The sequence below is a fragment of the Pongo abelii genome, chromosome 20 (assembly GCF_028885655.2).
Source record: "Pongo abelii isolate AG06213 chromosome 20, NHGRI_mPonAbe1-v2.0_pri, whole genome shotgun sequence".
Taxonomy (NCBI): Eukaryota; Metazoa; Chordata; class Mammalia; order Primates; family Hominidae; genus Pongo; species Pongo abelii.
In genome coordinates, this window is record NC_072005.2 from 26,617,871 (window position 1) to 26,644,664 (window position 26,794).

The following is a 26,794-nucleotide window of genomic DNA, read 5'->3' on the forward strand; positions in this document are numbered from 1 at the left end:
AATATTTTCACGTAAAAACAAGACCGAAGCACTCTATCAAACTTCTTTGTGATGTTTACATTCAACTCACAGAGTTGAACCTTCCCTTGAATAGAGCAGTTTTGAAAGAATCTTTTTGTAGTATATGCAACTAGATATTTGGAGCGCTTTGAGTCCTATGAGGGAAATGGAAATATTTTTAGATAAAAACTAGACAGAGGCATTCTCAGAAACATATTTGTTACGAGTGAATTCAAGTCACAGAGTTGAACCTTCCTTTTGGCAGAGCGGTTTTGAAACCCTCTTTTTATCGAATCTTCCATTGGAGATTTAGAGCGCTTTGACGCAATGCTGGAAAAGGAAATATCTTCACATAAAAACTAGACGGATGCATTCCCAGAAACTTCTTTTTGATGTGTGCTTTCAACTCACAGAGTTGAACCTTTCTTTTGATAGAGCAGTTTTGAAACCCTCTCTTTGAAGAATCTTCATGTGGACATTTGGATATCTTTGAGGCCTATGCTGGAAAAGGAAATATCTTCACATAAAAACAAGACAGAAGCATTCTCAGAAACTACTTTGCAATGTGTGCGTTCAACACACAGACTTTAAACTTCCTTTTGGCGGAGCAGTTCTGAAACAGCCTTTTTGTACAGTCTGCAAGTGCATATTTGGAGCGCTTTAAGGCCTACGCTGAAAAAAGAAATAACTTCAATCAAAAAGTAGAAAGAAGCATTCTCAGAAACCTCTTTGTGATGTGTGTATTGAACTCACAGAGTTGAACCTTCCTTTGGATAGAGGAGTTTTGAGATACTCTTTTTGTAGGATCTGCAAGTGAATAGTTGGAATGATTTGAGGCCTATGATGGTAAAGGAAATATCTTCACATAAAAACGATAGAGAAGCATTCTCGGAAACTTCCTTGTGATGTGTGCATTCAACTCACAGAGTTGAACCTTCCTTCTGATAGTGCAGTTTTGAAACACTCGTTTTGTATCATCTGCAAGTGGATACTTGGAGCGCTTTCAAGCCTATACTGGAAAATAAATGTCTTCTCATGAAAACTATACAGAAGCAATCTCCGAAACCACCCTGTGATGTGTGTATTCAACTCAGAGAGTTGAACCTTCCTTTTTTTAGAGCAGGTTTGAGACACTCTTTTTGCAAAATCTGCAAGTGAATACTTGGATCGCTTTGAAGCCTCTGCAGGGTAAAGGAAATATCTTCACATAAAAACAAAACAGAAGCATTGTCAGAAACTTCTTTATGATGTGTGCATTCAGTTCACAGAGTTGAACCTTCCTTTCGATAGAGCAGTTTTGAAACACTCCTTTTGTAGTGTGTGCAAGTAGACATTTGGAGCTCCTTCAGGCCTGTGCTGGAAAAGGAAATATCTTCACACAAAAACTAGACAGAAGTATTCTCAGAAACTTCTTGGTGATGCATGCATTCAAAACACGGAGTTGAACCTTCCTTTTGATAGAACAGTTTTGAAACACTCTTATTGTAGAATCTGCATGTGGATATTTGGAGCGCTTTGAGGCCTATGCTAGAAAAGAAAATATCTTCGCATAAAAATGAGACAGAAGCATTCTCAGAAACTTTTTTGTGATGTGTGCATTAAACTCACAGTGTTGAACCTGCCTTTTGATAGAGCAGTTTTGAAACACTCTTTTTGTAGAATCTGCAGGTGGATATTTGGAGTGCTTTGAGGACAATGCTATATAAGGAAATGTCTTCACATAAAACCTAGACAGAAACACTATCAGAAACTTCTTTGTGATGTGTGCTTCCAAATCACAGAGTTGAACCTTCCTTTTGATATAGCAGGTTGGGAACACACTTTTTGTGGAATCTGCAAGTGAATTTTGGGAGCGCTTTGAGGACTATGCTGGAAAAGGAAATATATTCACATAAAAACTAGAAAGAGGCATTCTCAAAATCTTCTCTGTGATGTGTGCGCTAAACTCACAAAGTTGAACATCCCTTTTGCTAGAGCACTTTTGAAACACTGTTTTTGTAAAATCTGCAAGTGAATATTTGGAGTGATTGAGACCTCTGCTGGAAAATCATATAACTTCAAAGAAGAACGGGACAGAAGTATTCTCAGAAACATCTTTGTGATGTCTGCATTCAACTCGCGGAGTTGAAACTTCCTTTTCGTAGAGCAGTTTTGAAACTGTCTTTTTGTGGAAGCTACAAGTGGATATTTGGAAGGCTTTGAGGCTTATGCTGGAAAAGCTAATAACTTCACATAAAAAGTAGAGAGAAGCATTCTCAGAAACTCCTTTGTGATGAGTGCATTCAAGTGTACATTTGGAGTGCTTTGAGGCCTTTGCTGGAAAAGGAAATAACTTCACATAAAAATTAGACAGAAGCATTCTCAGAAACTTCTTTGTGATGTGTGCATTCAACTCACAGAGTTGGATCTTCCTTTTCTTAGAGCGGTTTGGAAACAAGATTTTTGTAGAATATTCAAGTGGACATTTGGAGGGCTTTGAGGCCTATGCTGGAAAAGGAAATAACTTCACATAAAAACTAGACAGAAGCACTCTCAGGAACTTCTTTATAATGTGTGCATAAAACTCACACAGTTGAATCTTCCTTTTGATAGAGGAGTTTTGAAACACTATTTTTCTAGAATATTCAAGTGGACATTTGGTGGGCTTTGAGGCCTATTCTGGAAAAGGAAATATCTTCACATAAAAACTAGACAGAAGTACTCTCAGGAACTTCTTTATGATGTGTGCATTCAACTCACAGAGTTGAACCTTTCTTTTGATAGAGCAGTTTTGAAATACTCTTTTTGTAGAATACGCAAGCGGGGGTTTGGAGCGCTTTAAGTCCTATGCTGGAAAAGGAAACATTTTCAGATAAAAACTAGACAGAAGCATTCTCTCAAGCTTCTCTGTGATGTTTGCATTCAACTCGCAGAGTTGAACCTTGCTTTTGATAGAGCAGTTTTGAAACACTCTTTTTGTAGGATCTGCAACGATATATTTGGAGCGATTTGAGGCCTATGATGGAAAAGGAAATATCTTCACATAAAAACTAGACAGAAGCATTCTCAGAAACGTATTGGTTATGAGTCCATTCAACTCACAGAGTTGAACCTTCGTTTTGATAGGGCAGTTTTGAAACACTCTTTTTGTAGAATCTTCAAGTGGACATTTTTAGTGCTTTGACGATATGCTGGAAAAGGAAATATCTTCACATAAAAACTACACAGAAGCATTCTCAGAAACTTCTTTGTGATGTGTGCTTTCAACTCACAGATGTAAACATTTCTTTTGATAGAGTAGTTTTGAAACACTCTTTTTGTAGAATCTGCAAGTGGATATACGGAGCGCTTTGAAGCCTATGCTGGAAAAGGAAATCTCTTCACATAAAAACTATACAGAAGCATTCTCAGCAACTTCCTTGTGATTTGTGCATTCAACTCGGAGAGTTGAACCGTCCTTTTGTTAGAGCAGTTTGGGAACACTCTTTTTGTAGAATCTGCAAGTGGATATTTGGAGCACTTTGAAGCCTAAGCTGGAAAAGGAAACAACTTCACCTAAAAACTAGAAGGAAGCATTCTCACAAACTTTTTTGTGATGTGTGCATTCAACTCAGCGAGTTTAACCTTACTTTTGATAGAGCAGTTTTGAAACACTCTTTTTGTAGAATGTGCAAGTAGACATTTGGAGCTCTTTCAGGCCTGTGCTGGAATAGAAAAGATCTTCACACAAAAACTAGACAGAAGCATTCTCAGAAACTTCTTTGTGATGTGTGCATTCCACTCACAGAGTTGAACCTTCCTTTTGATAGAGCAATTCTGAAACACTCTTTTTGTAGAATCCGCAAGTGGATATTTGGAGCACTTTGAGGCCTATGCTGGAAAAGGAAATATTTTCACGTAAAAACAAGACCGAAGCACTCTATCAAACTTCTTTGTGATGTTTACATTCAACTCACAGAGTTGAACCTTCCCTTGAATAGAGCAGTTTTGAAAGAATCTTTTTGTAGTATATGCAACTAGATATTTGGAGCGCTTTGAGTCCTATGAGGGAAATGGAAATGTTTTTAGATAAAAACTAGACAGAGGCATTCTCAGAAACATATTTGTTACGAGTGAATTCAAGTCACAGAGTTGAACCTTCCTTTTGGCAGAGCGGTTTTGAAACCCTCTTTTTATTGAATCTTCCATTGGAGATTTAGAGCGCTTTGACGCAATGCTGGAAAAGGAAATATCTTCACATAAAAACTAGACGGATGCATTCCCAGAAACTTCTTTTTGATGTGTGCTTTCAACTCACAGAGTTGAACCTTTCTTTTGATAGAGCAGTTTTGAAACCCTCTCTTTGAAGAATCTTCATGTGGACATTTGGATATCTTTGAGGCCTATGCTGGAAAAGGAAATATCTTCACATAAAAACAAGACAGAAGCATTCTCAGAAACTACTTTGCAATGTGTGCGTTCAACACACAGACTTTAAACTTCCTTTTGGCGGAGCAGTTCTGAAACAGTCTTTTTGTACAGTCTGCAAGTGCATATTTGGAGCGCTTTAAGGCCTACGCTGAAAAAAGAAATAACTTCAATCAAAAAGTAGAAAGAAGCATTCTCAGAAACCCCTTTGTGATGTGTGTATTGAACTCACAGAGTTGAACCTTCCTTTTGATAGAGGAGTTTTGAGATACTCTTTTTGTAGGATCTGCAAGTGAATAGTTGGAATGATTTGAGGCCTATGATGGTAAAGGAAATATCTTCACATAAAAACGATAGAGAAGCATTCTCGGAAACTTCCTTGTGATGTGTGCATTCAACTCACAGAGTTGAACCTTCCTTCTGATAGTGCAGTTTTGAAACACTCGTTTTGTATCATCTGCAAGTGGATACTTGGAGCGCTTTGAAGCCTATACTGGAAAATAAATGTCTTCTCATGAAAACTATACAGAAGCAATCTCCGAAACCACCCTGTGATGTGTGTATTCAACTCAGAGAGTTGAACCTTCCTTTTTTTAGAGCAGTTTTGAGACACTCTTTTTGCAAAATCTGCAAGTGAATACTTGGATCGCTTTGAAGCCTCTGCAGGGTAAAGGAAATATCTTCACATAAAAACAAAACAGAAGCATTGTCAGAAACTTCTTTATGATGTGTGCATTCAATTCACAGAGTTGAACCTTCCTTTCGATAGAGCAGTTTTGAAACACTCCTTTTGTAGTGTGTGCAAGTAGACATTTGGAGCTCCTTCAGGCCTGTGCTGGAAAAGGAAATATCTTCACACAAAAACTAGACAGAAGTATTCTCAGAAACTTCTTTGTGATGCATGCATTCAAAACACGGAGTTGAACCTTCCTTTTGATAGAACAGTTTTGAAACACTCTTATTGTAGAATCTGCATGTGGATATTTGGAGCGCTTTGAGGCCTATGCTAGAAAAGAAAATATCTTCGCATAAAAATGAGACAGAAGCATTCTCAGAAACTTCTTTGTGATGTGTGCATTCAACTCACAGAGTTGGATCTTCCTTTTCTTAGAGCGGTTTTGAAACAAGATTTTTGTAGAATATTCAAGTGGACATTTGGAGGGCTTTGAGGCCTATGCTGGAAAAGGAAATAACTTCACATAAAAACTAGACAGAAGCACTCTCAGGAACTTCTTTATAATGTGTGCATAAAACTCACACAGTTGAATCTTCCTTTTGATAGAGGAGTTTTGAAACACTATTTTTCTAGAATATTCAAGTGGACATTTGGTGGGCTTTGAGGCCTATTCTGGAAAACGAAATATCTTCACATAAAAACTAGACAGATGTACTCTCAGGAACTTCTTTATGATGTGTGCATTCAACTCACAGAGTTGAACCTTTCTTTTGATAGAGAAGTTTTGAAATACTCTTTTTGTAGAATACGCAAGCGGGGGTTTGGAGCGCTTTAAGTCCTATGCTGGAAAAGGAAACATTTTCAGATAAAAACTAGACAGAAGCATTCTCTCAAGCTTCTCTGTGATGTTTGCATTCAACTCGCAGAGTTGAACCTTGCTTTTGATAGAGCAGTTTTGAAACACTCTTTTTGTAGGATCTGCAACGATATATTTGGAGCGATTTGAGGCCTATGATGGAAAAGGAAATATCTTCACATAAAAACTAGACAGAAGCATTCTCAGAAACGTATTGGTTATGAGTCCATTCAACTCACAGAGTTGAACCTTCGTTTTGATAGGGCAGTTTTGAAACACTCTTTTTGTAGAATCTTCAAGTGGACATTTTTAGTGCTTTGACGATATGCTGGAAAAGGAAATATCTTCACATAAAAACTACACAGAAGCATTCTCAGAAACTTCTTTGTGATGTGTGCTTTCAACTCACAGATGTAAACATTTCTTTGGATAGAGTAGTTTTGAAACACTCTTTTTGTAGAATCTGCAAGTGGATATATGGAGCGCTTTGAAGCCTATGCTGGAAAAGGAAATCTCTTCACATAAAAACTATACAGAAGCATTCTCAGCAACTTCCTTGTGATTTGTGCATTCAACTCGGAGAGTTGAACCGTCCTTTTGTTAGAGCAGTTTGGGAACACTCTTTTTGTAGAATCTGCAAGTGGATATTTGGAGCACTTTGAAGCCTAAGCTGGAAAAGGAAACAACTTCACCTAAAAACTAGAAGGAAGCATTCTCACAAACTTTTTTGTGATGTGTGCATTCAACTCAGCGAGTTTAACCTTACTTTTGATAGAGCAGTTTTGAAACACTCTTTTTGTAGAATGTGCAAGTAGACATTTGGAGCTCTTTCAGGCCTGTGCTGGAATAGAAAAGATCTTCACACAAAAACTAGACAGAAGCATTCTCAGAAACTTCTTTGTGATGTGTGCATTCCACTCACAGAGTTGAACCTTCCTTTTGATAGAGCAATTCTGAAACACTCTTTTTGTAGAATCCGCAAGTGGATATTTGGAGCACTTTGAGGCCTATGCTGGAAAAGGAAATATTTTCACGTAAAAACAAGACCGAAGCACTCTATCAAACTTCTTTGTGATGTTTACATTCAACTCACAGAGTTGAACCTTCCCTTGAATAGAGCAGTTTTGAAAGAATCTTTTTGTAGTATATGCAACTAGATATTTGGAGCGCTTTGAGTCCTATGAGGGAAATGGAAATGTTTTTAGATAAAAACTAGACAGAGGCATTCTCAGAAACATATTTGTTACGAGTGAATTCAAGTCACAGAGTTGAACCTTCCTTTTGGCAGAGCGGTTTTGAAACCCTCTTTTTATTGAATCTTCCATTGGAGATTTAGAGCGCTTTGACGCAATGCTGGAAAAGGAAATATCTTCACATAAAAACTAGACGGATGCATTCCCAGAAACTTCTTTTTGATGTGTGCTTTCAACTCACAGAGTTGAACCTTTCTTTTGATAGAGCAGTTTTGAAACCCTCTCTTTGAAGAATCTTCATGTGGACATTTGGATATCTTTGAGGCCTATGCTGGAAAAGGAAATATCTTCACATAAAAACAAGACAGAAGCATTCTCAGAAACTACTTTGCAATGTGTGCGTTCAACACACAGACTTTAAACTTCCTTTTGGCGGAGCAGTTCTGAAACAGTCTTTTTGTACAGTCTGCAAGTGCATATTTGGAGCGCTTTAAGGCCTACGCTGAAAAAAGAAATAACTTCAATCAAAAAGTAGAAAGAAGCATTCTCAGAAACCTCTTTGTGATGTGTGTATTGAACTCACAGAGTTGAACCTTCCTTTTGATAGAGGAGTTTTGAGATACTCTTTTTGTAGGATCTGCAAGTGAATAGTTGGAATGATTTGAGGCCTATGATGGTAAAGGAAATATCTTCACATAAAAACGATAGAGAAGCATTCTCGGAAACTTCCTTGTGATGTGTGCATTCAACTCACAGAGTTGAACCTTCCTTCTGATAGTGCAGTTTTGAAACACTCGTTTTGTATCATCTGCAAGTGGATACTTGGAGCGCTTTGAAGCCTATACTGGAAAATAAATGTCTTCTCATGAAAACTATACAGAAGCAATCTCCGAAACCACCCTGTGATGTGTGTATTCAACTCAGAGAGTTGAACCTTCCTTTTTTTAGAGCAGTTTTGAGACACTCTTTTTGCAAAATCTGCAAGTGAATACTTGGATCGCTTTGAAGCCTCTGCAGGGTAAAGGAAATATCTTCACATAAAAACAAAACAGAAGCATTGTCAGAAACTTCTTTATGATGTGTGCATTCAATTCACAGAGTTGAACCTTCCTTTCGATAGAGCAGTTTTGAAACACTCCTTTTGTAGTGTGTGCAAGTAGACATTTGGAGCTCCTTCAGGCCTGTGCTGGAAAAGGAAATATCTTCACACAAAAACTAGACAGAAGTATTCTCAGAAACTTCTTTGTGATGCATGCATTCAAAACACGGAGTTGAACCTTCCTTTTGATAGAACAGTTTTGAAACACTCTTATTGTAGAATCTGCATGTGGATATTTGGAGCGCTTTGAGGCCTATGCTAGAAAAGAAAATATCTTCGCATAAAAATGAGACAGAAGCATTCTCAGAAACTTCTTTGTGATGTGTGCATTCAACTCACAGAGTTGGATCTTCCTTTTCTTAGAGCGGTTTTGAAACAAGATTTTTGTAGAATATTCAAGTGGACATTTGGAGGGCTTTGAGGCCTATGCTGGAAAAGGAAATAACTTCACATAAAAACTAGACAGAAGCACTCTCAGGAACTTCTTTATAATGTGTGCATAAAACTCACACAGTTGAATCTTCCTTTTGATAGAGGAGTTTTGAAACACTATTTTTCTAGAATATTCAAGTGGACATTTGGTGGGCTTTGAGGCCTATTCTGGAAAACGAAATATCTTCACATAAAAACTAGACAGATGTACTCTCAGGAACTTCTTTATGATGTGTGCATTCAACTCACAGAGTTGAACCTTTCTTTTGATAGAGAAGTTTTGAAATACTCTTTTTGTAGAATACGCAAGTGGGGGTTTGGAGCGCTTTAAGTCCTATGCTGGAAAAGGAAACATTTTCAGATAAAAACTAGACAGAAGCATTCTCTCAAGCTTCTCTGTGATGTTTGCATTCAACTCGCAGAGTTGAACCTTGCTTTTGATAGAGCAGTTTTGAAACACTCTTTTTGTAGGATCTGCAACGATATATTTGGAGCGATTTGAGGCCTATGATGGAAAAGGAAATATCTTCACATAAAAACTAGACAGAAGCATTCTCAGAAACGTATTGGTTATGAGTCCATTCAACTCACAGAGTTGAACCTTCGTTTTGATAGGGCAGTTTTGAAACACTCTTTTTGTAGAATCTTCAAGTGGACATTTTTAGTGCTTTGACGATATGCTGGAAAAGGAAATATCTTCACATAAAAACTACACAGAAGCATTCTCAGAAACTTCTTTGTGATGTGTGCTTTCAACTCACAGATGTAAACATTTCTTTGGATAGAGTAGTTTTGAAACACTCTTTTTGTAGAATCTGCAAGTGGATATACGGAGCGCTTTGAAGCCTATGCTGGAAAAGGAAATCTCTTCACATAAAAACTATACAGAAGCATTCTCAGCAACTTCCTTGTGATTTGTGCATTCAACTCGGAGAGTTGAACCGTCCTTTTGTTAGAGCAGTTTGGGAACACTCTTTTTGTAGAATCTGCAAGTGGATATTTGGAGCACTTTGAAGCCTAAGCTGGAAAAGGAAACAACTTCACATAAAAACTAGAAGGAAGCATTCTCACAAACTTTTTTGTGATGTGTGCATTCAACTCAGCGAGTTTAACCTTACTTTTGATAGAGCAGTTTTGAAACACTCTTTTTGTAGAATGTGCAAGTAGACATTTGGAGCTCTTTCAGGCCTGTGCTGGAATAGAAAAGATCTTCACACAAAAACTAGACAGAAGCATTCTCAGAAACTTCTTTGTGATGTGTGCATTCCACTCACAGAGTTGAACCTTCCTTTTGATAGAGCAATTCTGAAACACTCTTTTTGTAGAATCCGCAAGTGGATATTTGGAGCACTTTGAGGCCTATGCTGGAAAAGGAAATATTTTCACGTAAAAACAAGACCGAAGCACTCTATCAAACTTCTTTGTGATGTTTACATTCAACTCACAGAGTTGAACCTTCCCTTGAATAGAGCAGTTTTGAAAGAATCTTTTTGTAGTATATGCAACTAGATATTTGGAGCGCTTTGAGTCCTATGAGGGAAATGGAAATGTTTTTAGATAAAAACTAGACAGAGGCATTCTCAGAAACATATTTGTTACGAGTGAATTCAAGTCACAGAGTTGAACCTTCCTTTTGGCAGAGCGGTTTTGAAACCCTCTTTTTATTGAATCTTCCATTGGAGATTTAGAGCGCTTTGACGCAATGCTGGAAAAGGAAATATCTTCACATAAAAACTAGACGGATGCATTCCCAGAAACTTCTTTTTGATGTGTGCTTTCAACTCACAGAGTTGAACCTTTCTTTTGATAGAGCAGTTTTGAAACCCTCTCTTTGAAGAATCTTCATGTGGACATTTGGATATCTTTGAGGCCTATGCTGGAAAAGGAAATATCTTCACATAAAAACAAGACAGAAGCATTCTCAGAAACTACTTTGCAATGTGTGCGTTCAACACACAGACTTTCAACTTCCTTTTGGTGGAGCAGTTCTGAAACAGTCTTTTTGTACAGTCTGCAAGTGCATATTTGGAGCGCTTTAAGGCCTACGCTGAAAAAAGAAATAACTGCAATCAAAAAGTAGAAAGAAGCATTCTCAGAAACCTCTTTGTGATGTGTGTATTGAACTCACAGAGTTGAACCTTCCTTTTGATAGAGGAGGTTTGAGATACTCTTTTTGTAGGATCTGCAAGTGAATAGTTGGAATGATTTGAGGCCTATGATGGTAAAGGAAATATCTTCACATAAAAACGATAGAGAAGCATTCTCGGAAACTTCCTTGTGATGTGTGCATTCAACTCACAGAGTTGAACCTTCCTTCTGATAGTGCAGTTTTGAAACACTCGTTTTGTATCATCTGCAAGTGGATACTTGGAGCGCTTTGAAGCCTATACTGGAAAATAAATGTCTTCTCATGAAAACTATACAGAAGCAATCTCCGAAACCACCCTGTGATGTGTGTATTCAACTCAGAGAGTTGAACCTTCCTTTTTTTAGAGCAGTTTTGAGACACTCTTTTTGCAAAATCTGCAAGTGAATACTTGGATCGCTTTGAAGCCTCTGCAGGGTAAAGGAAATATCTTCACATAAAAACAAAACAGAAGCATTGTCAGAAACTTCTTTATGATGAGTGCATTCAATTCACAGAGTTGAACCTTCCTTTCGATAGAGCAGTTTTGAAACACTCCTTTTGTAGTGTGTGCAAGTAGACATTTGGAGCTCCTTCAGGCCTGTGCTGGAAAAGGAAATATCTTCACACAAAAACTAGACAGAAGTATTCTCAGAAACTTCTTTGTGATGCATGCATTCAAAACACGGAGTTGAACCTTCCTTTTGATAGAACAGTTTTGAAACACTCTTATTGTAGAATCTGCATGTGGATATTTGGAGCGCTTTGAGGCCTATGCTAGAAAAGAAAATATCTTCGCATAAAAATGAGACAGAAGCATTCTCAGCAACTTCTTTGTGATGTGTGCATTCGACTCACAGAGTTGGATCTTCCTTTTCTTAGAGCGGTTTTGAAACAAGATTTTTGTAGAATATTCAAGTGGACATTTGGAGGGATTTGAGGCCTATGCTGGAAAAGGAAATAACTTCACATAAAAACTAGACAGAAGCACTCTCAGGAACTTCTTTATAATGTGTGCATAAAACTCACACAGTTGAATCTTCCTTTTGATAGAGGAGTTTTGAAACACTATTTTTCTAGAATATTCAAGTGGACATTTGGTGGGCTTTGAGGCCTATTCTGGAAAACGAAATATCTTCACATAAAAACTAGACAGATGTACTCTCAGGAACTTCTTTATGATGTGTGCATTGAACTCACAGAGTTGAACCTTTCTTTTGATAGAGAAGTTTTGAAATACTCTTTTTGTAGAATACGCAAGCGGGGGTTTGGAGCGCTTTAAGTCCTATGCTGGAAAAGGAAACATTTTCAGATAAAAACTAGACAGAAGCATTCTCTCAAGCTTCTCTGTGATGTTTGCATTCAACTCGCAGAGTTGAACCTTGCTTTTGATAGAGCAGTTTTGAAACACTCTTTTTGTAGGATCTGCAACGATATATTTGGAGCGATTTGAGGCCTATGATGGAAAAGGAAATATCTTCACATAAAAACTAGACAGAAGCATTCTCAGAAACGTATTGGTTATGAGTCCATTCAACTCACAGAGTTGAACCTTCGTTTTGATAGGGCAGTTTTGAAACACTCTTTTTGTAGAATCTTCAAGTGGACATTTTTAGTGCTTTGACGATATGCTGGAAAAGGAAATATCTTCACATAAAAACTACACAGAAGCATTCTCAGAAACTTCTTTGTGATGTGTGCTTTCAACTCACAGATGTAAACATTTCTTTTGATAGAGTAGTTTTGAAACACTCTTTTTGTAGAATCTGCAAGTGGATATACGGAGCGCTTTGAAGCCTATGCTGGAAAAGGAAATCTCTTCACATAAAAACTATACAGAAGCATTCTCAGCAACTTCCTTGTGATTTGTGCATTCAACTCGGAGAGTTGAACCGTCCTTTTGTTAGAGCAGTTTGGGAACACTCTTTTTGTAGAATCTGCAAGTGGATATTTGGAGCACTTTGAAGCCTAAGCTGGAAAAGGAAACAACTTCACATAAAAACTAGAAGGAAGCATTCTCACAAACTTTTTTGTGATGTGTGCATTCAACTCAGCGAGTTTAACCTTACTTTTGATAGAGCAGTTTTGAAACACTCTTTTTGTAGAATGTGCAAGTAGACATTTGGAGCTCTTTCAGGCCTGTGCTGGAATAGAAAAGATCTTCACACAAAAACTAGACAGAAGCATTCTCAGAAACTTCTTTGTGATGTGTGCATTCCACTCACAGAGTTGAACCTTCCTTTTGATAGAGCAATTCTGAAACACTCTTTTTGTAGAATCCGCAAGTGGATATTTGGAGCACTTTGAGGCCTATGCTGGAAAAGGAAATATTTTCACGTAAAAACAAGACCGAAGCACTCTATCAAACTTCTTTGTGATGTTTACATTCAACTCACAGAGTTGAACCTTCCCTTGAATAGAGCAGTTTTGAAAGAATCTTTTTGTAGTATATGCAACTAGATATTTGGAGCGCTTTGAGTCCTATGAGGGAAATGGAAATATTTTTAGATAAAAACTAGACAGAGGCATTCTCAGAAACATATTTGTTACGAGTGAATTCAAGTCACAGAGTTGAACCTTCCTTTTGGCAGAGCGGTTTTGAAACCCTCTTTTTATTGAATCTTCCATTGGAGATTTAGAGCGCTTTGACGCAATGCTGGAAAAGGAAATATCTTCACATAAAAACTAGACGGATGCATTCCCAGAAACTTCTTTTTGATGTGTGCTTTCAACTCACAGAGTTGAACCTTTCTTTTGATAGAGCAGTTTTGAAACCCTCTCTTTGAAGAATCTTCATGTGGACATTTGGATATCTTTGAGGCCTATGCTGGAAAAGGAAATATCTTCACATAAAAACAAGACAGAAGCATTCTCAGAAACTACTTTGCAATGTGTGCGTTCAACACACAGACTTTAAACTTCCTTTTGGCGGAGCAGTTCTGAAACAGTCTTTTTGTACAGTCTGCAAGTGGATATTTGGAGCGCTTTAAGGCTTACGCTGAAAAAAGAAATAACTTCAATCAAAAAGTAGAAAGAAGCATTCTCAGAAACCTCTTTGTGATGTGTGTATTGAACTCACAGAGTTGAACCTTCCTTTTGATAGAGGAGTTTTGAGATACTCTTTTTGTAGGATCTGCAAGTGAATAGTTGGAATGATTTGAGGCCTATGATGGTAAAGGAAATATCTTCACATAAAAACGATAGAGAAGCATTCTCGGAAACTTCCTTGTGATGTGTGCATTCAACTCACAGAGTTGAACCTTCCTTCTGATAGTGCAGTTTTGAAACACTCGTTTTGTATCATCTGCAAGTGGATACTTGGAGCGCTTTGAAGCCTATACTGGAAAATAAATGTCTTCTCATGAAAACTATACAGAAGCAATCTCCGAAACCACCCTGTGATGTGTGTATTCAACTCAGAGAGTTGAACCTTCCTTTTTTTAGAGCAGTTTTGAGACACTCTTTTTGCAAAATCTGCAAGTGAATACTTGGATCGCTTTGAAGCCTCTGCAGGGTAAAGGAAATATCTTCACATAAAAACAAAACAGAAGCATTGTCAGAAACTTCTTTATGATGAGTGCATTCAATTCACAGAGTTGAACCTTCCTTTCGATAGAGCAGTTTTGAAACACTCCTTTTGTAGTGTGTGCAAGTAGACATTTGGAGCTCCTTCAGGCCTGTGCTGGAAAAGGAAATATCTTCACACAAAAACTAGACAGAAGTATTCTCAGAAACTTCTTTGTGATGCATGCATTCAAAACACGGAGTTGAACCTTCCTTTTGATAGAACAGTTTTGAAACACTCTTATTGTAGAATCTGCATGTGGATATTTGGAGCGCTTTGAGGCCTATGCTAGAAAAGAAAATATCTTCGCATAAAAATGAGACAGAAGCATTCTCAGAAACTTCTTTGTGATGTGTGCATTCGACTCACAGAGTTGGATCTTCCTTTTCTTAGAGCGGTTTTGAAACAAGATTTTTGTAGAATATTCAAGTGGACATTTGGAGGGCTTTGAGGCCTATGCTGGAAAAGGAAATAACTTCACATAAAAACTAGACAGAAGCACTCTCAGGAACTTCTTTATAATGTGTGCATAAAACTCACACAGTTGAATCTTCCTTTTGATAGAGGAGTTTTGAAACACTATTTTTCTAGAATATTCAAGTGGACATTTGGTGGGCTTTGAGGCCTATTCTGGAAAACGAAATATCTTCACATAAAAACTAGACAGATGTACTCTCAGGAACTTCTTTATGATGTGTGCATTCAACTCACAGAGTTGAACCTTTCTTTTGATAGAGAAGTTTTGAAATACTCTTTTTGTAGAATACGCAAGCGGGGGTTTGGAGCGCTTTAAGTTCTATGCTGGAAAAGGAAACATTTTCAGATAAAAACTAGACAGAAGCATTCTCTCAAGCTTCTCTGTGATGTTTGCATTCAACTCGCAGAGTTGAACCTTGCTTTTGATAGAGCAGTTTTGAAACACTCTTTTTGTAGGATCTGCAACGATATATTTGGAGCGATTTGAGGCCTATGATGGCAAAGGAAATATCTTCACATAAAAACTAGACAGAAGCATTCTCAGAAACGTATTGGTTATGAGTCCATTCAACTCACAGAGTTGAACCTTCGTTTTGATAGGGCAGTTTTGAAACACTCTTTTTGTAGAATCTTCAAGTGGACATTTTTAATGCTTTGACGATATGCTGGAAAAGGAAATATCTTCACATAAAAACTACACAGAAGCATTCTCAGAAACTTCTTTGTGATGTGTGCCTTCAACTCACAGATGTAAACATTTCTTTTGATAGAGTAGTTTTGAAACACTCTTTTTGTAGAATCTGCAAGTGGATATACGGAGCGCTTTGAAGCCTATGCTGGAAAAGGAAATCTCTTCACATAAAAACTATACAGAAGCATTCTCAGCAACTTCCTTGTGATTTGTGCATTCAACTCGGAGAGTTGAACCGTCCTTTTGTTAGAGCAGTTTGGGAACACTCTTTTTGTAGAATCTGCAAGTGGATATTTGGAGCACTTTGAAGCCTAAGCTGGAAAAGGAAACAACTTCACCTAAAAACTAGAAGGAAGCATTCTCACAAACTTTTTTGTGATGTGTGCATTCAACTCAGCGAGTTTAACCTTACTTTTGATAGAGCAGTTTTGAAACACTCTTTTTGTAGAATGTGCAAGTAGACATTTGGAGCTCTTTCAGGCCTGTGCTGGAATAGAAAAGATCTTCACACAAAAACTAGACAGAAGCATTCTCAGAAACTTCTTTGTGATGTGTGCATTCCACTCACAGAGTTGAACCTTCCTTTTGATAGAGCAATTCTGAAACACTCTTTTTGTAGAATCCGCAAGTGGATATTTGGAGCACTTTGAGGCCTATGCTGGAAAAGGAAATATTTTCACGTAAAAACAAGACCGAAGCACTCTATCAAACTTCTTTGTGATGTTTACATTCAACTCACAGAGTTGAACCTTCCCTTGAATAGAGCAGTTTTGAAAGAATCTTTTTGTAGTATATGCAACTAGATATTTGGAGCGCTTTGAGTCCTATGAGGGAAATGGAAATATTTTTAGATAAAAACTAGACAGAGGCATTCTCAGAAACATATTTGTTACGAGTGAATTCAAGTCACAGAGTTGAACCTTCCTTTTGGCAGAGCGGTTTTGAAACCCTCTTTTTATTGAATCTTCCATTGGAGATTTAGAGCGCTTTGACGCAATGCTGGAAAAGGAAATATCTTCACATAAAAACTAGACGGATGCATTCCCAGAAACTTCTTTTTGATGTGTGCTTTCAACTCACAGAGTTGAACCTTTCTTTTGATAGAGCAGTTTTGAAACCCTCTCTTTGAAGAATCTTCATGTGGACATTTGGATATCTTTGAGGCCTATGCTGGAAAAGGAAATATCTTCACATAAAAACAAGACAGAAGCATTCTCAGAAACTACTTTGCAATGTGTGCGTTCAACACACAGACTTTAAACTTCCTTTTGGCGGAGCAGTTCTGAAACAGTCTTTTTGTACAGTCTGCAAGTGGATATTTGGAGCGCTTTAAGGCTTACGCTGAAAAAAGAAATAACTTCAATCAAAAAGTAGAAAGAAGCATTCTCAGAAACCTCTTTGTGATGTGTGTATTGAACTCACAGAGTTGAACCTTCCTTTTGATAGAGGAGTTTTGAGATACTCTTTTTGTAGGATCTGCAAGTGAATAGTTGGAATGATTTGAGGCCTATGATGGTAAAGGAAATATCTTCACATAAAAACGATAGAGAAGCATTCTCGGAAACTTCCTTGTGATGTGTGCATTCAACTCACAGAGTTGAACCTTCCTTCTGATAGTGCAGTTTTGAAACACTCGTTTTGTATCATCTGCAAGTGGATACTTGGAGCGCTTTGAAGCCTATACTGGAAAAGTAAATGTCTTCTCATGAAAACTATACAGAAGCAATCTCCGAAACCACCCTGTGATGTGTGTATTCAACTCAGAGAGTTGAACCTTCCTTTTTTTAGAGCAGTTTTGAGACACTCTTTTTGCAAAATCTGCAAGTGAATACTTGGATCGCTTTGAAGCCTCTGCAGGGTAAAGGAAATATCTTCACATAAAAACAAAACAGAAGCATTGTCAGAAACTTCTTTATGATGTGTGCATTCAATTCACAGAGTTGAACCTTCCTTTCGATAGAGCAGTTTTGAAACACTCCTTTTGTAGTGTGTGCAAGTAGACATTTGGAGCTCCTTCAGGCCTGTGCTGGAAAAGGAAATATCTTCACACAAAAACTAGACAGAAGTATTCTCAGAAACTTCTTTGTGATGCATGCATTCAAAACACGGAGTTGAACCTTCCTTTTGATAGAACAGTTTTGAAACACTCTTATTGTAGAATCTGCATGTGGATATTTGGAGCGCTTTGAGGCCTATGCTAGAAAAGAAAATATCTTCGCATAAAAATGAGACAGAAGCATTCTCAGAAACTTTTTTGTGATGTGTGCATTAAACTCACAGTGTTGAACCTGCCTTTTGATAGAGCAGTTTTGAAACACTCTTTTTGTAGAATCTGCAGGTGGATATTTGGAGTGCTTTGAGGACAATGCTATATAAGGAAATGTCTTCACAGAAAACCTAGACAGAAACATTATCAGAAACTTCTTTGTGATGTGTGCTTCCAAATCACAGAGTTGAACCTTCCTTTTGATAAAGCAGGTTGGGAACACACTTTTTGTGGAATCTGCAAGTGAATTTTGGGAGCGCTTTGAGGACTATGCTGGAAAAGGAAATATATTCACATAAAAACTAGAAAGAGGCATTCTCAAAAACTTCTCTGTGATGTGTGCGCTAAACTCACAAAGTTGAACATCCCTTTTGCTAGAGCAGTTTTGAAACACTGTTTTTGTAAAATCTGCAAGTGAATATTTGGAGTGATTGAGACCTCTGCTGGAAAATCATATAACTTCGAATAAGAACGCGACAGAAGTATTCTCAGAAACATCTTTGTGATGTCTGCATTCAACTCGCGGAGTTGAAACTTCCTTTTGGTAGAGCAGTCTTGAAACTGTCTTTTTGTGGAAGCTACAAGTGGATATTTGGAAGGCTTTGAGGCTTATGCTGGAAAAGCTAATAACTTCACATAAAAAGTAGAGAGAAGCATTCTCAGAAACTTCTTTGTGATGAGTGCATTCAAGTGTACATTTGGAGTGCTTTGAGGCCTTTGCTGGAAAAGGAAATAACTTCACATAAAAATTAGACAGAAGCATTCTCAGAAACTTCTTTGTGATGTGTGCATTCAACTCACAGAGTTGGATCTTCTTTTTCTTAGAGCGGTTTGGAAACAAGATTTTTGTAGAATATTCAAGTGGACATTTGGAGGGCTTTGAGGCCTATGCTGGAAAAGGAAATAACTTCACATAAAAACTAGACAGAAGCACTCTCAGGAACTTCTTTATAATGTGTGCATAAAACTCACACAGTTGAATCTTCCTTTTGATAGAGGAGTTTTGAAATACTATTTTTCTAGAATATTCAAGTGGACATTTGGTGGGCTTTGAGGCCTATTATGGAAAACGAAATATCTTCACATAAAAACTAGACAGATGTACTCTCAGGAACTTCTTTATGATGTGTGCATTCAACTCACAGAGTTGAACCTTTCTTTTGATAGAGAAGTTTTGAAATACTCTTTTTGTAGAATACGCAAGCGGGGGTTTGGAGCACTTTAAGTCCTATGCTGGAAAAGGAAACATTTTCAGATAAAAACTAGACAGAAGCATTCTCTCAAGCTTCTCTGTGATGTTTGCATTCAACTCGCAGAGTTGAACCTTGCTTTTGATAGAGCAGTTTTGAAACACTCTTTTTGTAGGATCTGCAACGATATATTTGGAGCGATTTGAGGCCTATGATGGAAAAGGAAATATCTTCACATAAAAACTAGACAGAAGCATTTTCAGAAACGTATTGGTTATGAGTCCATTCAACTCACAGAGTTGAACCTTCGTTTTGATAGGGCAGTTTTGAAACACTCTTTTTGTAGAATCTTCAAGTGGACATTTTTAGTGCTTTGACGATATGCTGGAAAAGGAAATATCTTCACATAAAAACTACACAGAAGCATTCTCAGAAACTTCTTTGTGATGTGTGCTTTCAACTCACAGATGTAAACATTTCTTTTGATAGAGTAGTTTTGAAACACTCTTTTTGTAGAATCTGCAAGTGGATATACGGAGCGCTTTGAAGCCTATGCTGGAAAAGGAAATCTCTTCACATAAAAACTATACAGAAGCATTCTCAGCAACTTCCTTGTGATTTGTGCATTCAACTCGGAGAGTTGAACCGTCCTTTTGTTAGAGCAGTTTGGGAACACTCTTTTTGTAGAATCTGCAAGTGGATATTTGGAGCACTTTGAAGCCTAAGCTGGAAAAGGAAACAACTTCACATAAAAACTAGAAGGAAGCATTCTCACAAACTTTTTTGTGATGTGTGCATTCAACTCAGCGAGTTTAACCTTACTTTTGATAGAGCAGTTTTGAAACACTCTTTTTGTAGAATGTGCAAGTAGACATTTGGAGCTCTTTCAGGCCTGTGCTGGAATAGAAAAGATCTTCACACAAAAACTAGACAGAAGCATTCTCAGAAACTTCTTTGTGATGTGTGCATTCCACTCACAGAGTTGAACCTTCCTTTTGATAGAGCAATTCTGAAACACTCTTTTTGTAGAATCCGCAAGTGGATATTTGGAGCACTTTGAGGCCTATGCTGGAAAAGGAAATATTTTCACGTAAAAACAAGACCGAAGCACTCTATCAAACTTCTTTGTGATGTTTACATTCAACTCACAGAGTTGAACCTTCCCTTGAATAGAGCAGTTTTGAAAGAATCTTTTTGTAGTATATGCAACTAGATATTTGGAGCGCTTTGAGTCCTATGAGGGAAATGGAAATATTTTTAGATAAAAACTAGACAGAGGCATTCTCAGAAACATATTTGTTACGAGTGAATTCAAGTCACAGAGTTGAACCTTCCTTTTGGCAGAGCGGTTTTGAAACCCTCTTTTTATTGAATCTTCCATTGGAGATTTAGAGCGCTTTGACGCAATGCTGGAAAAGGAAATATCTTCACATAAAAACTAGACGGATGCATTCCCAGAAACTTCTTTTTGATGTGTGCTTTCAACTCACAGAGTTGAACCTTTCTTTTGATAGAGCAGTTTTGAAACCCTCTCTTTGAAGAATCTTCATGTGGACATTTGGATATCTTTGAGGCCTATGCTGGAAAAGGAAATATCTTCACATAAAAACAAGACAGAAGCATTCTCAGAAACTACTTTGCAATGTGTGCGTTCAACACACAGACTTTAAACTTCCTTTTGGCGGAGCAGTTCTGAAACAGTCTTTTTGTACAGTCTGCAAGTGGATATTTGGAGCGCTTTAAGGCTTACGCTGAAAAAAGAAATAACTTCAATCAAAAAGTAGAAAGAAGCATTCTCAGAAACCTCTTTGTGATGTGTGTATTGAACTCACAGAGTTGAACCTTCCTTTTGATAGAGGAGTTTTGAGATACTCTTTTTGTAGGATCTGCAAGTGAATAGTTGGAATGATTTGAGGCCTATGATGGTAAAGGAAATATCTTCACATAAAAACGATAGAGAAGCATTCTCGGAAACTTCCTTGTGATGTGTGCATTCAACTCACAGAGTTGAACCTTCCTTCTGATAGTGCAGTTTTGAAACACTCGTTTTGTATCATCTGCAAGTGGATACTTGGAGCGCTTTGAAGCCTATACTGGAAAAGTAAATGTCTTCTCATGAAAACTATACAGAAGCAATCTCCGAAACCACCCTGTGATGTGTGTATTCAACTCAGAGAGTTGAACCTTCCTTTTTTTAGAGCAGTTTTGAGACACTCTTTTTGCAAAATCTGCAAGTGAATACTTGGATCGCTTTGAAGCCTCTGCAGGGTAAAGGAAATATCTTCACATAAAAACAAAACAGAAGCATTGTCAGAAACTTCTTTATGATGTGTGCATTCAATTCACAGAGTTGAACCTTCCTTTCGATAGAGCAGTTTTGAAACACTCCTTTTGTAGTGTGTGCAAGTAGACATTTGGAGCTCCTTCAGGCCTGTGCTGGAAAAGGAAATATCTTCACACAAAAACTAGACAGAAGTATTCTCAGAAACTTCTTTGTGATGCATGCATTCAAAACAAGGAGTTGAACCTTCCTTTTGATAGAACAGTTTTGAAACACTCTTATTGTAGAATCTGCATGTGGATATTTGGAGCGCTTTGAGGCCTATGCTAGAAAAGAAAATATCTTCGCATAAAAATGAGACAGAAGCATTCTCAGAAACTTTTTTGTGATGTGTGCATTAAACTCACAGTGTTGAACCTGCCTTTTGATAGAGCAGTTTTGAAACACTCTTTTTGTAGAATCTGCAGGTGGATATTTGGAGTGCTTTGAGGACAATGCTATATAAGGAAATGTCTTCACAGAAAACCTAGACAGAAACATTATCAGAAACTTCTTTGTGATGTGTGCTTCCAAATCACAGAGTTGAACCTTCCTTTTGATATAGCAGGTTGGGAACACACTTTTTGTGGAATCTGCAAGTGAATTTTGGGAGCGCTTTGAGGACTATGCTGGAAAAGGAAATATATTCACATAAAAACTAGAAAGAGGCATTCTCAAAAACTTCTCTGTGATGTGTGCGCTAAACTCACAAAGTTGAACATCCCTTTTGCTAGAGCAGTTTTGAAACACTGTTTTTGTAAAATCTGCAAGTGAATATTTGGAGTGATTGAGACCTCTGCTGGAAAATCATATAACTTCGAATAAGAACGCGACAGAAGTATTCTCAGAAACATCTTTGTGATGTCTGCATTCAACTCGCGGAGTTGAAACTTCCTTTTGGTAGAGCAGTCTTGAAACTGTCTTTTTGTGGAAGCTACAAGTGGATATTTGGAAGGCTTTGAGGCTTATGCTGGAAAAGCTAATAACTTCACATAAAAAGTAGAGAGAAGCATTCTCAGAAACTTCTTTGTGATGAGTGCATTCAAGTGTACATTTGGAGTGCTTTGAGGCCTTTGCTGGAAAAGGAAATAACTTCACATAAAAATTAGACAGAAGCATTCTCAGAAACTTCTTTGTGATGTGTGCATTCAACTCACAGAGTTGGATCTTCTTTTTCTTAGAGCGGTTTGGAAACAAGATTTTTGTAGAATATTCAAGTGGACATTTGGAGGGCTTTGAGGCCTATGCTGGAAAAGGAAATAACTTCACATAAAAACTAGACAGAAGCACTCTCAGGAACTTCTTTATAATGTGTGCATAAAACTCACACAGTTGAATCTTCCTTTTGATAGAGGAGTTTTGAAATACTATTTTTCTAGAATATTCAAGTGGACATTTGGTGGGCTTTGAGGCCTATTATGGAAAACGAAATATCTTCACATAAAAACTAGACAGATGTACTCTCAGGAACTTCTTTATGATGTGTGCATTCAACTCACAGAGTTGAACCTTTCTTTTGATAGAGAAGTTTTGAAATACTCTTTTTGTAGAATACGCAAGCGGGGGTTTGGAGCACTTTAAGTCCTATGCTGGAAAAGGAAACATTTTCAGATAAAAACTAGACAGAAGCATTCTCTCAAGCTTCTCTGTGATGTTTGCATTCAACTCGCAGAGTTGAACCTTGCTTTTGATAGAGCAGTTTTGAAACACTCTTTTTGTAGGATCTGCAACGATATATTTGGAGCGATTTGAGGCCTATGATGGAAAAGGAAATATCTTCACATAAAAACTAGACAGAAGCATTCTCAGAAACGTATTGTTTATGAGTCCATTCAACTCACAGAGTTGAACCTTCGTTTTGATAGGGCAGTTTTGAAACACTCTTTTTGTAGAATCTTCAAGTGGACATTTTTAGTGCTTTGACGATATGCTGGAAAAGGAAATATCTTCACATAAAAACTACACAGAAGCATTCTCAGAAACTTCTTTGTGATGTGTGCTTTCAACTCACAGATGTAAACATTTCTTTGGATAGAGTAGTTTTGAAACACTCTTTTTGTAGAATCTGCAAGTGGATATACGGAGCGCTTTGAAGCCTATGCTGGAAAAGGAAATCTCTTCACATAAAAACTATACAGAAGCATTCTCAGCAACTTCCTTGTGATTTGTGCATTCAACTCGGAGAGTTGAACCGTCCTTTTGTTAGAGCAGTTTGGGAACACTCTTTTTGTAGAATCTGCAAGTGGATATTTGGAGCACTTTGAAGCCTAAGCTGGAAAAGGAAACAACTTCACATAAAAACTAGAAGGAAGCATTCTCACAAACTTTTTTGTGATGTGTGCATTCAACTCAGCGAGTTTAACCTTACTTTTGATAGAGCAGTTTTGAAACACTCTTTTTGTAGAATGTGCAAGTAGACATTTGGAGCTCTTTCAGGCCTGTGCTGGAATAGAAAAGATCTTCACACAAAAACTAGACAGAAGCATTCTCAGAAACTTCTTTGTGATGTGTGCATTCCACTCACAGAGTTGAACCTTCCTTTTGATAGAGCAATTCTGAAACACTCTTTTTGTAGAATCCGCAAGTGGATATTTGGAGCACTTTGAGGCCTATGCTGGAAAAGGAAATATTTTCACGTAAAAACAAGACCGAAGCACTCTATCAAACTTCTTTGTGATGTTTACATTCAACTCACAGAGTTGAACCTTCCCTTGAATAGAGCAGTTTTGAAAGAATCTTTTTGTAGTATATGCAACTAGATATTTGGAGCGCTTTGAGTCCTATGAGGGAAATGGAAATATTTTTAGATAAAAACTAGACAGAGGCATTCTCAGAAACATATTTGTTACGAGTGAATTCAAGTCACAGAGTTGAACCTTCCTTTTGGCAGAGCGGTTTTGAAACCCTCTTTTTATTGAATCTTCCATTGGAGATTTAGAGCGCTTTGACGCAATGCTGGAAAAGGAAATATCTTCACATAAAAACTAGACGGATGCATTCCCAGAAACTTCTTTTTGATGTGTGCTTTCAACTCACAGAGTTGAACCTTTCTTTTGATAGAGCAGTTTTGAAACCCTCTCTTTGAAGAATCTTCATGTGGACATTTGGATATCTTTGAGGCCTATGCTGGAAAAGGAAATATCTTCACATAAAAACAAGACAGAAGCATTCTCAGAAACTACTTTGCAATGTGTGCGTTCAACACACAGACTTTCAACTTCCTTTTGGCGGAGCAGTTCTGAAACAGTCTTTTTGTACAGTCTGCAAGTGGATATTTGGAGCGCTTTAAGGCTTACGCTGAAAAAAGAAATAACTTCAATCAAAAAGTAGAAAGAAGCATTCTCAGAAACCTCTTTGTGATGTGTGTATTGAACTCACAGAGTTGAACCTTCCTTTTGATAGAGGAGTTTTGAGATACTCTTTTTGTAGGATCTGCAAGTGAATAGTTGGAATGATTTGAGGCCTATGATGGTAAAGGAAATATCTTCACATAAAAACGATAGAGAAGCATTCTCGGAAACTTCCTTGTGATGTGTGCATTCAACTCACAGAGTTGAACCTTCCTTCTGATAGTGCAGTTTTGAAACACTCGTTTTGTATCATCTGCAAGTGGATACTTGGAGCGCTTTGAAGCCTATACTGGAAAAGTAAATGTCTTCTCATGAAAACTATACAGAAGCAATCTCCGAAACCACCCTGTGATGTGTGTATTCAACTCAGAGAGTTGAACCTTCCTTTTTTTAGAGCAGTTTTGAGACACTCTTTTTGCAAAATCTGCAAGTGAATACTTGGATCGCTTTGAAGCCTCTGCAGGGTAAAGGAAATATCTTCACATAAAAACAAAACAGAAGCATTGTCAGAAACTTCTTTATGATGTGTGCATTCAATTCACAGAGTTGAACCTTCCTTTCGATAGAGCAGTTTTGAAACACTCCTTTTGTAGTGTGTGCAAGTAGACATTTGGAGCTCCTTCAGGCCTGTGCTGGAAAAGGAAATATCTTCACACAAAAACTAGACAGAAGTATTCTCAGAAACTTCTTTGTGATGCATGCATTCAAAACAAGGAGTTGAACCTTCCTTTTGATAGAACAGTTTTGAAACACTCTTATTGTAGAATCTGCATGTGGATATTTGGAGCGCTTTGAGGCCTATGCTAGAAAAGAAAATATCTTCGCATAAAAATGAGACAGAAGCATTCTCAGAAACTTTTTTGTGATGTGTGCATTAAACTCACAGTGTTGAACCTGCCTTTTGATAGAGCAGTTTTGAAACACTCTTTTTGTAGAATCTGCAGGTGGATATTTGGAGTGCTTTGAGGACAATGCTATATAAGGAAATGTCTTCACAGAAAACCTAGACAGAAACATTATCAGAAACTTCTTTGTGATGTGTGCTTCCAAATCACAGAGTTGAACCTTCCTTTTGATATAGCAGGTTGGGAACACACTTTTTGTGGAATCTGCAGGTGAATTTTGGGAGCGCTTTGAGGACTATGCTGGAAAAGGAAATATATTCACATAAAAACTAGAAAGAGGCATTCTCAAAAACTTCTCTGTGATGTGTGCGCTAAACTCACAAAGTTGAACATCCCTTTTGCTAGAGCAGTTTTGAAACACTGTTTTTGTAAAATCTGCAAGTGAATATTTGGAGTGATTGAGACCTCTGCTGGAAAATCATATAACTTCGAATAAGAACGCGACAGAAGTATTCTCAGAAACATCTTTGTGATGTCTGCATTCAACTCGCGGAGTTGAAACTTCCTTTTGGTAGAGCAGTTTTGAAACTGTCTTTTTGTGGAAGCTACAAGTGGATATTTGGAAGGCTTTGAGGCTTATGCTGGAAAAGCTAATAACTTCACATAAAAAGTAGAGAGAAGCATTCTCAGAAACTTCTTTGTGATGAGTGCATTCAAGTGTACATTTGGAGTGCTTTGAGGCCTTTGCTGGAAAAGGAAATAACTTCACATAAAAATTAGACAGAAGCATTCTCAGAAACTTCTTTGTGATGTGTGCATTCAACTCACAGAGTTGGATCTTCTTTTTCTTAGAGCGGTTTGGAAACAAGATTTTTGTAGAATATTCAAGTGGACATTTGGAGGGCTTTGAGGCCTATGCTGGAAAAGGAAATAACTTCACATAAAAACTAGACAGAAGCACTCTCAGGAACTTCTTTATAATGTGTGCATAAAACTCACACAGTTGAATCTTCCTTTTGATAGAGGAGTTTTGAAATACTATTTTTCTAGAATATTCAAGTGTACATTTGGTGGGCTTTGAGGCCTATTATGGAAAACGAAATATCTTCACATAAAAACTAGACAGATGTACTCTCAGGAACTTCTTTATGATGTGTGCATTCAACTCACAGAGTTGAACCTTTCTTTTGATAGAGAAGTTTTGAAATACTCTTTTTGTAGAATACGCAAGCGGGGGTTTGGAGCACTTTAAGTCCTATGCTGGAAAAGGAAACATTTTCAGATAAAAACTAGACAGAAGCATTCTCTCAAGCTTCTCTGTGA